This window comes from Neodiprion lecontei, chromosome 4 (genome assembly GCF_021901455.1).
Source record: "Neodiprion lecontei isolate iyNeoLeco1 chromosome 4, iyNeoLeco1.1, whole genome shotgun sequence".
NCBI classification, from domain to species: Eukaryota; Metazoa; Arthropoda; class Insecta; order Hymenoptera; family Diprionidae; genus Neodiprion; species Neodiprion lecontei.
In genome coordinates this window covers 26328617-26343583 of record NC_060263.1, presented here as the reverse complement: position 1 = coordinate 26343583, position 14967 = coordinate 26328617, and the positions used below count along the sequence as shown (strand labels likewise).

The 14967-nt window shown below is 38.6% G+C and overlaps 1 protein-coding gene across 2 annotated transcripts in view; it reads right to left on the bottom strand.

Moving 5' to 3' along the window:
- LOC107218602 (extracellular sulfatase SULF-1 homolog) overlaps window positions 1–6896 on the bottom strand; it is an 86586-nt gene extending 79690 nt beyond the window's left edge. The window contains exon 1 of one of the 2 annotated variants that reach the window (XM_046738605.1): window positions 6285–6896. The gene's annotated coding sequence lies outside the window, so the exon portion shown is untranslated. The remainder of the gene's footprint in view (window positions 1–6284) is intronic. The other variant, XM_015656523.2, reaches the window with a different exon arrangement.
- Window positions 6897–14967: the final 8071 nt, after the last annotated feature.

Genomic DNA, 14967 nt, shown 5'->3' with positions numbered 1-14967 from the left:
ATACGATGGCTTTTGGCCCAAGTCAAATTTTTTTTTTTTACTCCGGATTTCCCTTTTAAATATTAAAGGTCTTGTATTATGGGGCTCAAAAACCTCGACATTTTCTTGTGGTTCCAACGAAGCCCAAAATTTCGTCCGAGTATCCTCCGAAAATTCAATATTTAATCCCACGTACTTAACCCCTGAAAGATTCCCAGGTTTCGTGGATTCTCGTCTAACAACCCGCACCTTCATTCATGAATCACTTGGTTAACTGATTTATTATAAAAGACGAGGAGGAACGATATTGGATTGCCGATCGCGGGTTTGTTTTTTCCTGATCCTCAATTTTTCAATTTTAGTTTTCCCGGAATTAGTGAGTCTGGAAAAAATCCCGCGTACACCTAAACAAAATGTCCAATTATGAAAAACAAAATTGTGTCACTATACGAGTAAATTTAGAGCTTACTATAGAATCTACTAAAGGTTGTGAAGACGGAACTAAAAACTATCCTCGAATTATTTTGCACCCGAAAAAACATACTTTTGCTCTTTATGCGATTTAGTAAACATTGCCAAATAATTTTTCAATTATAGCAATTAAAAAGAAATCATAGTTTTAATTTACTTTACGCTACATGAATCAAGCGCAACATCAAACAGTGACATAGACTCATTAGATGATATTTAACCATTATTGATTTGGTTGTGCTGATTTTCTTAGATCAATGGACGGAGCCAAATTTAATAATTGCTCATCTTATTTTTTTTTTTTTTTTCAAGTGTTTCGACACGTCGCAGAAAGTAATTTGCCTCTGAAAAAAAATATTCTAAGAATTAGAAGTTTATTAATTAGATTGCGGTGACCAATTAGCGACTTTTGTAAGCTTGACTCGACTTTATCAACCGAATAGATGAAGTAAACCGTGTGAAAGAATTTTGTTGAATCTATCAGAAGTCACATCATTATTTGGATAATATAACGAAATAAGCATTATTTCATCGATGACGATCAATGCACCGATTAGACGTGATCTTGAGATTGACGGATCGTAACCGGACGCTCAAGAATAATGAAAATAATCATCGTCGCACAGACAAGAGTCACGTGTGATGATCCTCTCGGCTGCGATAGGTCAGGGGCTTATCTTGATATTCAATCTTTGACGCTGTCGTATTGCGCAGGCATTCACGCGTTGTTGACCCGACGATCCCAAGCCTTACACACACGGTTTCTTAGGCCAGTGTGGCGAGATAAAACTCGCCTTTCAATCATTAAAACAAGTTTTTGTTGATTTAAAGTACGAGTACGCTCTTTTCACTTCGTGAATTTTTCAGTTAGCTTCCGGCCAGGCGATGGATAATTTTGTTGATAAAATACCAGCGGATCGGCATAATCGTACCGATTTGTTAAATAATTCGTATCGATTGACGTCACCGTACACATAACACTTACCGAGGACCCCGGTAAACCAAGCAAATCACAACCTTGACACGATCAATCACCGTGTGGATCCAGTGGATCAACCATCAATATTGATACAGCTAATAATATTGTTTGACCTATTCTTGAGTTCATTCTGCTGATCTACTCGATTCAGAAATTGGATTTCGTGCCATGTTGACAAAAATACACGATTGAGAAGACTTTCGGTTCGACAAAGAATCATTCCGAATTTCAATACGATTATGAAATTTTTATTATTCTCAGGGCGAAATTTGTAAGAGAACTTAAGAAACTTCCACTTGATAAGAAGTCGTGATTTAGCATTTTACGACCTGAAACTTTGAGTGATTTGATAACACAAATTAAAATATATATAAAATAAAAAAAAAAAAAAACAAAACGTCACTCAAGACGAAGTAAACTCGGTTTTTTGAAAGACGAACGAATATTCATCAGCTTGCAGCTTGTTATCCAGTTATGACCTATAACGATTGTTCGGAGTTTAATCAGATCCGTCGAGTCTCGATAAATCAGGTAATCGTACTAGAAGAATTCAGGTGAACACTGAAAGGACTATCATGGTTGTCAGTTTGCGTACAGGAACAGAAAGAAATTTAAGAAATATGTACAACGTGTACGTATAATCTATACACGTTTATTAAACAAACAAGTGTACAACAAACGAAAGTTTATCAATTTCCTTATCCTGTGCAGGAAATGAGATCTGAAGGAAATGACCCACGTTATTTGACCTAGAAACGTATGACATGTAACGCGCAATAAAGTTTGTATGAAATTGTCGCTAACCTTCGGACGTTTTACGAGGGTTACACACTTTACGGTAGTTGGGCTGAAAATTTTGGTACAATTCCAACTCCCGGGAAAATCCACGATTATAATACATGTATCACGAAGTTAAATCTGGCCATAATTCTTCAGCATTGTAACTCTAAAGCCCCTCTCTGCATACGCTTACCTCGGTAAGGCCATTTCGCCGTAACGACACGAGGGACTGGTTGACTAAAAAAATGTCGAAAAGTGACGACTGGTAAAGTAGTCCAACAGTTTTCTATAATGATGAAAGAGTGTTTCCAACCATCGCAGACAGAGTAACGATAAAAGCTATCGATGAATTTCTCAAACGGATAGTTGTCGAAAATTTTGCCGATCATGATGACTCCCATTCCAGTTTTTTAATCATTCGTATTTACCTATAACGACTGTCATTTTTTAATGGTCTTCAATTGGCTGTCAAGTACTGAATATCATATCGGTAAAGGACTTGGAGTGGCAATCTCCATCTTCTTTCGATAATTCCATTAGGTAACATGGTTATTACCTAATGACTAATGAGATTCGTCCGACAGACGTAACTCTGCTCAACGGTCGGCGTTGAATAACAGGGAAAAACATTTGGAAATGCGAAGTGAGGAGTAAGTAATAATTATCTACCCTGAATCAGGAATCCTGTGTCACTGCACATCAAAGAATAATGTTCAACGGATGTAGCCCAACAATTTCCTCTGTGTCTTCATTTGTTTCCTGCGACTTGACTTTGGTAATAACTTCCAAAAAGCTTTGAAAGGTGCATGATTGTCCTAGACACAGTAACGACGCATCTGAAGTCACTGCACTACCACCTATTGTTTCGATGACAAATTTTTGACGAGTAAATAAAGAACCCGATCAATCACTCGACGGTAAGAAGTGGTGGATATATTTGTTTGCCATTGTAAATATTTTCCATCAAACTTGATCAACCATAATAACCGAGGTAGGTAGGCATGTCGCCGAAGTACGATAAAACAGAAATATTCACACGTACCAAAATTGTTGGTAGTCTCTTCCTTCTTTCTGGGAATGACCGAGCAACTTTTGATAGATCGGAAACTGAAACGGCCCTTCATTTCGGTCCGGGACCCACGACGCAGGCTCACCATCACATCCGGAGTTGGTTGAAAGATTTGGTGCGATGAAGGTACGCGTATACACGCGTGTACAACACCGAAATCATGCAGTACGAAGGTTAGATCGATGATGGGATGAAGGGTACCGTTTCAATAGACATCGGGGGGTAATCGATACACCGGGAAACGGAACGGGACGGGACGAGACGAGACGAGACGAGACGACGGATGGACGGTGTTTGAATGCGAGGCATTGTTGGTGGGCAGACGGCCGACACAATGATATGCCCAGAACCAATTAAAGGCGAAACTCCTCGAGTATCATTATTCATTAGTTGATCCATTCATCGGAGCCTCGACCCGTTTTACCCTCCACACGAGCTCTGTAAAATCCGCCAGTACCCAGACGACGAGGTGTATCCAGGCGATTCGGCTTTTGTTCTCCTGAAATCCCTTCACTTTGAATTTCCTGATTTTTCGACTCTTTCCCCCTTTTTAAATTCTCTTTGTTCTATTTTTCCGCGGCGCGTTCCGCCGGTAAATCGATATACCTACCACGTACTCGTGTCTGTTGTGGGTAGATATTTGGCAAACAAGTGGAATCGGAGATACTCGTATCCCTATGTACAGGCAGTACGGTAATTTGTGCTCAAAGCCAATTGTCACAATCGGACAGAACAAACATTGTGTGTACTATGTCGAAGTGTCTGGAAAATTAATTCTGAATATGAGTCATTCCATACCAAACCGACCTCCGTTTGACTTTCACCATCGACGACTTTTCATATATTCAATTATGGTGTAGAGAACATTAGCATTGAATCGGGTAATTTTTCTGTTTGCTCAATCTCGCACGGCTCAAACTCGTCGGCTGCAATGGCCGAACCTGATAATTTCACGATTCGTCCCAAAAAAATGTGTTCATCCGTAGATGCGGGAATGGTTTCTTAATATCATCCTTTTTATCCTCTATCAATATACTGTCCATAGACTTGATTAATTTGATCCATTTCTCGTAAATATCAGCAAATCGAATTCTACATTGTTTTAACTAGTGTACAGAAAGTGTGAGCAAACTCTTGACTCAGGAGTTTGGAGGTAAACAAATTAAAATGAACCGCAAAGACGTTTGTGGAAGAATTAGTTACTGGTGATCGATAATAAAATGGCGAAATCAATGGAATTTGAAACTGCCAGCTGATAAACGATGGTTATATAAAACTTTTTGGATTCAATAGTTATAACGAATCGTTGAAATTATACAATCAAACACATGAACGGCAATTATTGTCTGAACCCTTCAAAATTTAACTTCAAATACAGCCTTCGTAGTTTTAAACCAGATCCGGCCTGATCAAGCAGATAAAATGCGATAAGATTGAATGAAATCAATCGAATGGTGAAAGTGAAGTTTGAGAGAAATCATATACAGTCTATCATCACTATAGTTTGAGCGCAATCTTTGATTGGAATAAGCTTCTTAGGAATGACACAGTAGGGTCAGATTGGACTTGATTTTGAGCTGAATCTCTGGCTGGCCGAGATCCGGCTTTGCGATCAGTTCGACAAGTTCATGTATCTGTAACACACCGACGTAATCCTGATGTTACACCTAAGCTGTACTCAGAATTGTTCATGAATATTCATGCCTCGAGATGCCTGTCCAAAAAAAGAAGAAAACAAACTAGAAGAAAATGTTCAAGGCAGCGTACGATGCGTGTGTAAAAAAAAATCACAGTACTTGTAATCTCGTTGATAATTTTCTTCTCTTTTTCAAACGAACTGTGTACCGGATTTTCAAAGTTATTCCGGGTATAACAGTTACTCTGGGAAGACTGTTCTCAGAGAAATAACTCAGAGAAAACGTTTATTTTTATAAGAAGAGTGCATTTAATGTATACAGTCAAGAGCACTGTCGGTAAACGACCACTTAAAACTGTTAAAAATCCCATTAAATGACGAAAAAGCGTGGTGTAATAATTACTGTAACAAGTATCTTGAACGGTAAGTTGCTGGAGCATTTTACCCAGGGGTAATATTTTCTGTTTAAACTGCAGTGACCAACTCTTTGAACTCTGCTGCAGGGAACGCGTTACTATCTTGAATGAGGTTTAGTCAGGTGAATTGGTACAACAAAATATTCAGATATCAGAATCGCAACAAATGCACGAGCAATCGCGAAGGGTCCGATCACTAATGCTTACCGTCAATATCGCCGGCAACTGAAATTATGATTTCGATATTTTCACCCAAACACATTAATCAAAATATCTCGGGTGTTAAAAACACCCTCAAGTCATTGTCTAATGTCACGAAAGTTCATGTTCCATACACATAATCTGCGTCATAGGTGACCCAAATTTATTTGTTACGGTTTGCTTTGACCGTGCTGGTCTAGAAGCGTTGACGGAACATACGAATGCAAATTCATTGTATGTTAATGCAAGAATCACGTAACTGCTGCTCCAATTGTTCCGCAAGTATTGTTGGAGCAAAAGCTGAAAGTACGATCGTTAACATTTTTCCCAGTTATTATTAGATATGGTGAGTCGAAAAGCGAATGAAACCGAATGAAAATTGACCCAGAGTCTGGTGTCAGAGATCAGAGATGAAGAATAGTCCGAAAATCCGTGAAAACTTTATAACTGCAAAAGTACAGATAATTTTGGTAGTAATTGTCGTTATAATTTAGATGGAGATTCAACAGTCTATGTAATATTCGTCGATTAACTTTGGAGGCGAATTAGTAACGAATCGTTTGTACGATAAAATTTTTCATGGGTTATTATTACGACTATTACTACATGGCTGTTGGCTATTAACATCACCAGCGAATATGGCTCTTTAATAATGATGAAATCATTAATTGTTCACTCTGTGAAAAGATTATGGATAAACAAAAAGACATTAAAAGAAATGACAGGGATTTACAAAAGAAAGGGAAAACTCACCTAACGAATCAGCCAGAGAAACGGTGCGATCTTGATCCCGAGGAGAGTTTCCTGATTAAGACGATAAAGCCGAACACAATTTCACTGCACGATAAAAGACGTTTGAATCTTATCGCGAAACTATATCGTCGTTGTTTAAATGCGCGAAACTCGATCAGGGATAAAAAGTCTCGCGGACAAGTTCAGCCTAGTTCTTGCACCAGTTCGACCGATTCAGCCAAACTTAGAGGCACAGTTTATCGATGTCTTATTTGATTGGAATACTATTCAGAGTGAATCTGAACAATATAGGGAGCCAGTAACTGCTCAAAATCGTATCTCTAAGAAAAAGCTCGACTACTTTCGAGTGCGTTTAAAGCGGGGAGAACTGTTCCTGACATAGATCAGACCGGTTATGGAACCGGCGGAACGTGAGGGGCAAGAAAGGGGGGGAGGGCTGTTTGCCGAAGGTCCGGATGTAGTGCGAACGCAGATCCGAGGTCACATCCTGGGGTTCGGTACTCGGTTTGGCGAAAATGCACGTGGCTCTTCGCCTCGTCCGACAATCTGAGAACCCGGAGCGAAACGCGACCTCGCCGACGGCCGGAGCGGAACTGAGAACAAACGGAACGCCGCTCTCCTGACTACCTACGGCCGAACTGCTCGGACTGACTGTCACGCGATCCACGCGCTCCAAGTGAATCCGCGGTAAACTAATAGCGCAGTCGGATCGTGCGAAAAGGAGGAAAACGATAGCTGAAAGGGCGATTTTTAGACAAGATGATTATCTTTTTCGAATCTTTGGTAGTCAAAATTACAGAATTTTGGATCAGATTCTGCGGTAATTTTAACCGCTATCTTGAATCTATGGTATAAGTCGGAACATGTCGATGGTAGAGAAAGAAATTTCATAACCCAAGTTGTGGAGAATTAAATTTCCTGCAAGTACGGTTGCGATCGTGTTTAGTCAAAAGTTGAAAATGGGTGGATTGTTTCACGAAAACAAGCTTCTCCGTACATTCAAAATGGCGGTTGAAGCTGGTGTTTAATCTGGTAGAAATTCTGGATTTAGACTACCCCCAATGACCCCCATCTCGAACGATTAGAAAAAAGAAACTGTAGTATTTAAAAATGGAATGTAAAGTGTACGTTCCAAATGGACTGTTGGAAGTTTACGACAGCTTAATCTGAGCGTGTGTGTGTATTTTCTCCGATCTTGGGGGCCTGACCCTTTCGACTCGATTTGGAAATACACCGTGCAGTTTATTCGAGGGCCGATGCACCGAGTTTGCTCTTGCCAAATGAGGAGCAGAGGGAAAATAAAAAGGAGAAAAAAAACTGCTTATTCAAATCATCATCTCGGGGTGGTCACCCGATTCTTATTTCAGCATTCCGTACACAAGCAGTGAATAAATTTTACTTTCTTCTAGCCGTAACGGTGTGTATAAATGAATTTGAAACGACCCCGGATTAGTACGGTTAATTGACTGTTTAATCGTAATGAAGTTTCCTTTACTATGGAATTCAATATGATTCGACATCGAAAATCAAACGATTCTGGATTATTGTAATTTGATTACGTAGAATGGTATAATGAAGTTGGTTAATGTTGATGCAGAGTTTAAATGCAATTCAAATTCGCAATGCATATTAACGTTACGACGTATTTTTTAAATGTTCTGGAATTCAACGAGCTGTGGTAAAGCAAAACATTATAGTATAGTGAAATGTTACTGAACTAAAGTCCAAAACTGCATGAAAAGGGGCAAGGCAAGAGTGTGAAAAGACATTCGGAATTGCTAAACTTCATTTTGATGTAATAAAATCAGGAATTCCTTATTTAACAAGCTAGTGATCCAGTTTCCTCGCTTTTTGAAACAAATTAGTTTACTTGAATCTAACTAATTTGTTTGAATCAATTTATGAATATCGTTCTCATTCTTTACCAACAAAATGATTACTAATAATGATTATTTTATGCATTATTGGCACTTTAGATTGCAAATACATCAGATTATTTTTCTTACAGTTTAATAAATATATCAGTTAAATTTATACAATCCTCCTAACAATCGAATATAAAAAACATTCATTGAATTCAAAAAATTTACATTATTTTGACAGTCTAAAAATATCCATTCAAGTGAAAGCAAAAATGCTTTTACTCAAATGAGTTTATTATATTCAAAAATAAAATTGTGTTTCAATCCGAATCACCATCAGTAAAAGCCTTGTTTTGAAACAAACGAAGCTAAGCCAATCAATTAGTTAGGTAATTTATTTTTAAATTAAATTTCTTGGTCCCGCGTATTTTTATTCATGTACCAATCAAACAAACGATAGATATTCGAACAGCAGACAAAGCAAATCATCTTCTAATCACAAAGTTTTTGACGAGTTGAAAAGCGCCTTATTTTATCATTTATCGTGATTATCAAATTTATACAGGGACTGTCAATCCGTAATAACGAAAAACGCGATCGAACTGCTGTGTTTCGAATATGTACTGCATATAATACGCGCGTCTCCCAGATGACTGCAGGAGTGTAACCGATACTTTCGGTGAACAGGTGTCAGCGTTAAAGATCAGATGCGTCTTGTATGCCTGAACTCGAAACTTTCGTGATCCGTTTACACTCAAATTCCAGCAATCTTTGACAAGGCTCTCTTCACCTGTACCGCGGATTATTGTCAGAGTTGAGAAGTTTCAGAAGTTTACTGAACGCCTCAGGTAACTCAGGGTGTCTGTATACAACGTCGTACGTGTACAAGCGGATACACACGCGAATTTCCGCCTCTCGACGGTTACGCACTGAGGAAGGGAAAATTCCTTTGTAGTTATATTTATGTTATGACGAAAACTGATTTGCAAATCACGGTATTGAAGATTTTAGATTTTACCCCACGGGAACAGACGTACTTGAATTTCGTTGATCGATTATTAATCTCATGTAATTATTAGAAAAGCCAAGTTATTCTTCTTATTTATGATAAATTGCAAAACACAGTCGTAGAGGAATTGCAAAATATATTTTAAAATAGGGAGTGGATATTCATTAATTTAATTAATTATTTGCGATATGTTTAAATTGAATTTTGTTCTGCCTGCAGGAATTAATAACGAACAGTTTATGTTTTAGTTACTTTCGTTAGTTTAACATACCTATGATGTAGTTTAACATATGATGTAGTTCAACTAAATATTAAACCTTTGATTACAATGAAACGCATAAATATTTAAATGTGTAATGCAGAAAAAGAAGCAAGTTTTTTTATTGTATTGTTGAATTTAATACAAGTCCTGTATACAGATTTGGTTTATTCATAATTTATCGGGACACGTTTTGTGCTTCAATAAATTATGTCTGTAATTGAAAAAGAAAATTTAATTGATTTTGAAAGAAATTGAAAGAATTCAGCTTTCTCGTTTCGAGGATGCGTGGAACTTAAAAATTCAACTTTTATTTTCATTCGTATTGAAAAAAGTAGCCATAGCAATATAATCGAATATTTCGAAAGATTCTTTTATAGTTGCCACTTCAAAATACAAAAATACCCAAAAATTAATAAAGTCCTTTTTTTGTAAGTAGTATAATCGAAAATGTAAAAGTCTTCTGAATTTTACTCGCTAGCGTCAAGACGAAATTCTTCTAAGAAATACGGTCTTGAATTATTTATTTTTCATTCAGATTTAGTGTTTTTCACCCAATTGCTTTTTGCTCTTTGAATTAATTTCTCACCTTAGCGCGAATCTGATCATTATTTCCGCAACACCGATGACACCTCAGTGAATGACTCGTATAGAACATACGAGACGAATCATAATTCCAACGCTGAAGGCGATCGCGGAATGATAAACGTCCAGGTGAGAGTGAATTTTTGTTTATTTGCAGGAGTGATAATTTAGACCGAACATTTTAAATGAAATAATATCTATACCGAACTAAATCACTGCCTGTGAGATTTTCCGTAAAAATAATGTTCAAAAATCCAAACATCTAATTTTAGACGATATCCGTATCGTGTCCTGGAAATCGTGAGATTATAAACAATCTTACGTCCGGTTTTAGATTACATACACATAACGCACATGCCAAAAAGATTTCAGGCGTGTTGATGCAGATGTTACGTAAAGCTTGACTTTGAAACGTTTTTCCTCCTTCATCCACGAGATTATCTCGCTTCACGGCTCAACGTCAAGATCTACTGTTCCCAGAATATCAAAACACTTTACAGCTGATTTAGGTACAGAAGCTGTAACACACGGTCCTGGAGGCGGATACCGTAACCACGAAAGTTAATTTGTTTCGTGCGAGGATTAATTAATTTGAATAGCGGTCGAAAACGATCTCAAATCTAAAAATAGACCGCGGCATCGATTTTCTCAGCATCCCGTACCGTTCGTATACTCTCAAAGGAAGCAAGTTGTATCTACGTATACCTAACGCCAAGTACTTCACAGACATATTTCTGAACAGACAGCCAAGACGGTGTGAATCTTAGGAAAAAAAAAAATTACATTTGTATTAATCTGCACGAATAGCTGAAAGGAGTAATAATCGCTTAGATTTACAACTTGATTTAAGGAATGGTCTTTTTTCGTGCAAATAACGTCTTACAAGGTTAATGATTCTTCTGGAAAAAAAAAAAAAAAATAAAAAAAATAAAACGGTTATTGTTTCTCCGAAACTCTGCCGGTAAATTTCAAAATATCAGAGACGCATATTTTTACATCTAATTCTTGATCACGATGCTTTTGTCAATACAGCTAATATCCGAGAAACATTAAACGAAGGAGTGACGATTTATGCATTACGAATCTTGCAATTGTTTCGACCAGACACTTTTTATTGGCCTACGAGAGCGAAGTGAGCAATGAAGTTAGTATAAGGAAGTTATTGACATTCGCGGAGTGCTAAAGTTGTCGTCGGTGAACGAACGACGGCACGTATATACATATTACATATATACATACACATCAACGTAGATATACAACACATGCAGACATATCCTAATGAGATTCAGTTTTGCAAACTGAACTGCATAAAACATCCATCATGTGCGTTACGTGAATGACTGAGAATTCCGTTAATCTGCATCTCGTCGTGCGTATGAATGACTTTCTGAGGTAACAAGACAAGGAATATATTATAATATGCGGTAACTTCCATCAGGGAAAAAACGTCGAGGTGAATACGCTCGTGTTTCAATCGTGAACAAAAATTCCAACTGGCTTTGGGAAGTGTTCACTCTACGGTGGTTCCTTTGTATTCGCAAAATCTTTACTCGCGAGCCCAAGATTCTTTTGTCTATAACGCGTTGCAAACTACAGCAATTACGAATCTTGCAACAGACGAGCTAACGGGGATCGTGATTTTTCATTTCAGGATTTAACACGCGACTTTGTGCACCAAAAAAGCGAAATCCTTTGTTGTTATTATTGTACAAACCACGAGCAGACAGACATACGAAAAAGAACAAAAGTTGTGCAAACGTCAAGCGAGCAAAGATCACTGCGCGATGATCAAGCGGATCGAGGATCTATGCGGCGAACACACACCGGTAATATGATGATAAAATTGAATAATACATGGAAAAAGTTTAACAAACGATAAAGATTGGCCGAATGCGCGGAGTGTTTAATTCCCTGTGGGAAAATCCGCTGAAGTAAACAGCTGAGAAAACTGGTGCGGATCGAGTATGAGGTAGGTACATCTTTAGTACGGTGAGGGGAAGAAAGGGGGTGCGAAGATGGGAAGAATTGGGGCGTGTGAAAGGGATCTTGCGGAATTTTTTACCCCAACTTTCAAGTCGAAGAGAGGGAGGAAAAAGCTTAGGGCTTTGAAAGTTTCGCGACTCTGCAGTCGAGGACGAAAAGGTCGCGGAGAAAATGATTGAGGATTGAAAATTGGAGCTTTTCCAAATTTCGCAATCGCGCGTTATTCGCGTGCATCGTATGCGGACATATTGACAATATTATGTGCAGCGGAGTGATTCGTTTCAAAGCAACGTAGGGAAGGGGTGATTTTTTATTTAAATTGTTTGTACTCAGCTGTATTCAATTCTATGAAATTGATATTACGAGGCATTTTGTTGAGAATTTTGTTTTCTACAAAAGTGTCATACGGTTTTTTTTCATGTGTGAAGTCAATGGTTCAGCTGATATATACATTTAAAGATGAATTTTAACATAAAGTTAAATTTCGAAGGTCCATAACGCCGGAATCGTTGTCGCTGCAGACTTTGGTCTAGAGACATTTTTACATAGAATTGAATTGCCTTTGAATTTGTTATTCGATTTTGGCTGTCAAGTCAATGGCTAAGCCACAAAACGTCTAAAGATGAATAAAATTGACTTTTGAGACTTATAGACTTGTAATTTTTGATCGGTTATAGCAACAGATTTTCCTCAGCGTATATTTTTCCAGAGAATTTAATTCTCGACGAATAACTTCTTCCCCATGTTATCAAAACTACGAATTCCGAGAGCTACATTTTTACATACAAATTGGATTTGAGCTAAACCCTGCAGCGGGCATTTCTGTTTTGCAATATACGATAAACTTCTCGGGTAAAATCAGGGAGTGAATAAAATGTTACCTCGAAACGATACACGAGGCCAAGTCGGTCGGGTCCTCAGGGTCGTCGAGGGCCGCTGACCCCGGCATGTATAAGGCAGTTAAAAACGCAGTCGAAAAATCTCCTTGGATCCGTAAGAGACGTGACATTTCACCCTTTTCTCTCGCGTCCCGTAAATCTCGGCTCAGTCGTCTCGTCGACGGAGATCCTTCGAGGACTTACGTATTTAACATGGTGCACGACGAGCCTCGAGCTGCAGGCGACTTCGAAAAATGCACTTTGACAGCGGCATCTTGAAGCGGTAGCTTCGGGCACTATGCGTATAAATACTGAAAATACTGCAGGATGCAGAACGGCGGGAACGGGAAAAGGCGGAAAATAGGCAACGCTCGGATGAAACGCGCTTGAGCTAGCTAGTCGATTTTAATTTATTCACTTGTGCACACTACGCACGTGGCTATAAATAACGAATAGGATGCATTTTTGCACTTCAACATAACTACCGAAGTCCGCGAATCAAGCAATGCAATGAGAGACGGTGAAATATCGCTCTTGTTTGCTGAATCGTTAAACAGAGTATAACCATCGGACTGCAACAAGGAAGTTTTAATATTTTATAAAAAACAGTTTTCTTATTTTTCCGACAAACGTACAATTATTCAAATCGAACTTGTTAATTTTCTCTAAAAGTTCTTCGACAGTGAGTACAAGTTCTCTATTTTTAGTAATCGTGCGTCAACATTTCAGAATCACTTTGCTTTTTTTCTTCCTTTTGCTTGGATATTTTTCATGTATTTCTTTGCCAAAATGTTGGACTTGTTATCTTGTTTTCTTGTTACAGTCTCCCGTTTTCTATGCAAAATCATCATTACGTCACGTTATTGTCAATTTTCACGCACATCTCTAAAATATATATAAATGTTAATATTCCATTTGTTACAGGACGTATCGGCTGCTCCGAGTCCCGCTTAGCGACCTGTCGCGCTGGGTGATAATTGTGGAATGCTCCCTCGCGCCGAGCGCTCCGATTTTTAGTTTGATCGTTTCGCTTGCCGGTGGCGCCCTCTGCGCGCGGTACAGATTTTTCGCGCATTTACCACATTTCGGTAGTGTACGTGGATGGTCTTATTCTTCCGACATGTCCATCAAGGCACCTCGAACTTTAAATGCGAGTACTTGAGTGACACAGGCATCTTTGCGTTCACTCCTTGTACCGTGCCTTGGGGTTCGATCACCCCTCAGAGCACTACCCTCGCTGTCTCGTGGGTAAGCTTTTCATTTTCCGGGTTGCCTGGATTTATAATTGATGTAATAGTTGATGTAATAGTTACGTCCCACGGCCTGGGTCACGATACAGTCGATAACACCATTCATTTACGTTGCATAATACGTAAAAAATCGCTTTTTCTTTACGCGTATCGCCGTAGTTATTCACACTCTGCTACCTTCGAGTTTGTTTCCATTGAATCGACTTGACACGGTTGAATTTCTATAAAGTGTGCGTATATCAGAGACACTGACTGCCGTAGAAGCGATTGCGGAATGCATTGTTCAATGCCCGTTGACATCGATCCGTCAAATTCCGGAGGTTCACTGGGGTCATGATATCAATGTAGCCACGGATGGAATTTCAATACCCCTCGGCTCGCTGGCACGCAAACAGTGAGTCCTCCTTTTTTTATCTTCAGAAAATACGCAGCTCATAAAGTTCAGGAAGGTGTGAAGATGACGTCGCAGTTCGACATTTTATTAGACTCGTAAAAATAAATATTATCTTCAATAGGCCGTCAACTTTTCCTGCAACCTCGAGATTGTCTCTTCGACCTTTCGTTCGACGCACTTTTACCCCACTCGCATTTGAGGGAAGGGACGCTGTCCTGGTGCCCGATCAAAGTTGATTTTGCCACTTATGAAGAGAACTTATCTTCAAGTATTTGTTTTCAACGTGGTACGTTTTGTCCATTTTCAAGTTTTTCTCTTGTCTACCTGGGTACGCAGCAAGGTGACGATGAACGAATTTTATCAAAAGTTAGTATGTGTATGATATTAAATACATCAAGTCGGTAACCAAATCTCCTCAATTTTGGTATCATCATCGAACAAATTCTGAAGATTTCATATGATA